Genomic DNA, 4145 nt, shown 5'->3' with positions numbered 1-4145 from the left:
CAAGGATGCGTACTACTTTAGAGTGGTACAGTAATCCTGTCTTGAAGGTCATGTTGCTAGACAACAATGAACCTACGAGCTATGGAGAAGCGATGGTGGGCCCAAATTCCGACAAATGGTTAGAAGCCATGAAATCCGAGATAGGATCCATGTATCAGAACAAAGCATGGACTTTGGTGGACTTGCCCGATGATCGGCAAGCCATTGAGATAAATGGATCTTTAAGAATAAGACGGACGTGGACGGTAATGTCACCATCTATGAAGCTCGACTTGTGGCGAAGAGTTTTTCACAAGTTCAAGGAGTTGACTACGATGAGATTTTCTCATCCGTAGCGATGCTTAAGTCCGTCGGAATCATGTTAGCATTAGCTGCATTTATGAAATCTGGCAGATGGATGTCAAGACGAGTTTCCTTACTAGTTTTCACAAGGAAAGGTTGTATTTGATACAATCAGAAAAGTTTTGTCGATCCTAAGGATGCTAAAAGGTATGCTGGCTCCAGCGATCCTTCTAAGGACTGGAGTAAGCATCTCAGAGTTGGAATGTGCGCTTTGATGAGATGATCAAAGATTTTGGGTTTATACAAAGTTCATGAGAAACTTGTATTTCCAAAGAAGTGAGTGGGAGCACTATAGAATTTCTGATGAGTATATGTTGTTGACGTATTGTTGATCAGAAATGATGTAGAATTTCTAGAAAGCATATAGGGTTATTTGAAAGGTGTTTTTCAATAGAAAACCTGGATTAAGCTACTTGAACATTGAGCATCAAGATCTATGAGGATAGATCAAAAAATGCTAAATGGTACTTTCAAATGAGCACATACCTTGACGTGATCTTGAAGGTGTTCAAGATGGATCAGTCAAAGAAGGAGTTCTTGCCTGAGATGTGAGGTACGAAGTTAAGACTTAAAGCTCGACCACGGTAGAATAGAGAGAAAGGACGAAGGTCATCCCCTATGCTTTAGACGTAGGTTCTACAGTATGCTATGCTGTGTACCGCACCTGATGTGTGCCTTGCTACATATCTGGCAAGAGGGTACAAAGGTGATCAAGGAGTGGATCACCAGATAACGGTCAAAATTATCCTTAGAGGAATAAGGATATGTTTCTCGATTATGGAGGTGATAAAGAGTTCGACGTAAAGGGTTACATCGATGCAAGCTTTAACACCTATTCGAATGACTTTGAGTAGCAAACCGGATACGTATAGTGGAGCAACCATTTGGAATAGCTCCAAGTGGAGCGTGGAAGCAGCATTTACAATATGACCTAGAGATTTGCGAAGTACATACAAATCTGAATGTTGCAGACCCGTTGACTAAAACCTCTCTCACAAGCAAAACATGATCAAACCCCAGAACTCGTTGAGTCTTAATCACATGGTGATGTGAACTAGTTTAGTGACACTAGTAAACTCTTTGGATGTTGGTCACATGGCGATGTGACCTGTGAGTGTTAATCACATGGCGATGTGAACTAGATTATTGACTCTAACGCAAGTGGGAGACTGTTGGAAATATGCCCTAGAGGCAATAATAAATTAGTTATTATTATATTTCCTTGTTCATGATAATTGTTTATTATCCATGCTATAATTGTATTGACAGGAAACTCAGATACATGTGTGGGTGCATAGACAACACCATGTCCCTAGTAAGCCTCTAGTTGACTAGCTCATTGATCAATTGATGGTTACGGTTTCCTGACCATGGACATTGGATGTCGTTGATAACGGGATCACATCATTAGGAGAATGATGTGATGGACAAGACCCAATCCTAAGCCTAGCACAGAGATCATGTAGTTCGTATGCTAAAGCTTTTCTAATGTCAAGTATCTTTTCCTTAGACCATGAGATTGTGCAACTCCCGGATACCGTAGGAATGCTTTGGGTGTACCAAACGTCACAACGTAACTGGGTGGCTATAAAGGTGCACTACAGGTATCTCCAAAAGTGTCTGTTGGGTTGGCACGAATCAAGACTGGGATTTGTCACTCCGTGTGACGGAGAGGTGTCTCTGGGCCCACTCGGTAGGACATCATCATAATGTGCACAATATGATCAAATAGTTGATCGCGGTATGATGTGTTACGGAACGAGTAAAGAGACTTGCCGGTAACGAGATTGAACAAGGTATCGGTATACCGACGATCGAATCTCGGGCAAGTACAATATCGTTAGACAAAGGGAATTGTATACGGGATCGATTGAGTCCTTGACATCGTGGTTCATCCGATGAGATCATCGTGGAACATGTGGGAGCCAACATGGGTATCCAGATCCCGCTGTTGGTTATTGACCGTAGAACGTCTCAGTCATGTCTGCATGGTTCCCGAACCCGTAGGGTCTACACACTTAAGGTTTGATGATGCTAGGGTTATAAAGGAAGTTTGTATGTGGTTGCCGAATGTTGTTCGGAGTCCCGGATGAGATCCCGGGCATCACGAGGAGTTCCGGAATGGTCCGGAGGAAAAGATTTATATATGGGAAGTCCTATTTTGGCCACCGGAAAATGTTCGGGAATTTTCGGTATTGTACCGGGAAGGTTCTAGAAGGTTCCAGAGTGGGGCCCACCTTCATGGGGGGACCCACATGAACGTGGGTAGTGGGGGCAAGGCCCCACACCCCTGGTCAAGGCGCACCAAGATTCTCCTTAGAAGGAATAAGATCATATCCCGAAGGGATAAGATCAAGATCCCTAAAAAGGGGGGAGAACAATCGGTGGAGAAGGAAATGATGGGATTTCTTTCCTCCCACCATTGCCAACGCCCCAATGGACTTGGAGGGTAAGGAACCAGCCCCCTCCACCCCTATATATAGTGGGGAGGCGCATGGGAGCTTTACCAAAGTTCTGGCGCAGCCCTCCCCCTCTCCCAAGTCCTCCTCTCCCACGGTGCTTGGCGAAGCCCTGCAGGATTGCCATGCTCCTCCACCACCACCACGCTGTCGTGCTACTGCTGGATGGAGTCTTCCTCAACCTATCCCTCTCTCCTTACTGGATCAAGGCATGGGAGACGTCACCGGGCTGTACGTGTGTTAAACGCGGAGGTGCCATCCGTTCGGCACTAGGATCTCCGGTGATTTGGATCACGACGAGTACGACTCCTTCAGCCCTGTTCTCTTGAACGCTTCCGCTTAGCGATCTACAAGGGTATGTAGATGCACTCTCCTTCCCCTCGTTGCAAGTCTCTCCATAGATAGATCTTGGTGATACGTAGAAAAATTTTGAATTTTTGCTACGTTCCCCAACAACCAATGTTATGCCTAAGCGAGTAAAAAGAAAAAAATTCCAAAGCGATCAAATCTGCGATCAACATACTACAACAATGACCATATCTGTACCAACCATCTCATGACACCACAAAGACAACGAGGTTCTTCAACAGCAACGCCTTCAAGAAGGTAGCGACGCTCGAGCGTCATCGTCATCAGATCCAGCCACAAAGGCCAGAGTCTAGGTTTTCACCCTGAAGAACTATGTAACGCCCCGGATCCGATGCGCCAGGTGTCTGCCAGTTATTCACCGTAGTTGCCATGTCATTTGCTTGCGTGGTGCATTTTATCATGTCATCATGTGCATTTCATTTTGCATACGTGTTCGTCTCATGCATCCGAGCCTTTTCACCGTTGTCCGTTTTACGATCCGGCACTCCTATGTCCTCCGGCATTCCCCTTTTGTCTCTCATTGTGAGCGGGTGTTAAACTTTCTCGGAATGGCCCGAGGTTTGCCAAGCGGCCTTGGTATAGCACCGGTAGACCGCCTGTCAAGTTTCGTGCCATTTGGAGTCCGTTTGATACTCCAACGGTTAACCGGGTAACCGTAAAGGCCTCCTCTTTGCAGCCCAACACCCTTCCGAAGTGGCCCAAAACCCAGCAAACTCCCCTCCATGCTCTCGGTCATTCGATCACGATCGTGTGGGCGAAAACCGTGCCTCATTTGGACTCTTCTAGCTCCCAGAAACTATAAATATGCCCTCTGCCCCGAAATTCGCGAATGTTTCCTACCCTAACCCTAAAAATTCCCCACCGCGCCGCCGGACATGTCCGCCGACGGCCGGACATGTCCGTTCCGTCCAGCCGCCGCCGCCCGCACCAATCGGGGCGCGCCACGTGGCGACCGCCGCCGGCCCGCGCGGCCCG

The sequence above is a fragment of the Triticum dicoccoides genome, chromosome 4B, assembly GCF_002162155.2.
Source record: "Triticum dicoccoides isolate Atlit2015 ecotype Zavitan chromosome 4B, WEW_v2.0, whole genome shotgun sequence".
Taxonomy (NCBI): domain Eukaryota; kingdom Viridiplantae; phylum Streptophyta; class Magnoliopsida; order Poales; family Poaceae; genus Triticum; species Triticum dicoccoides.
This window is presented reverse-complemented; position numbering follows the sequence as displayed.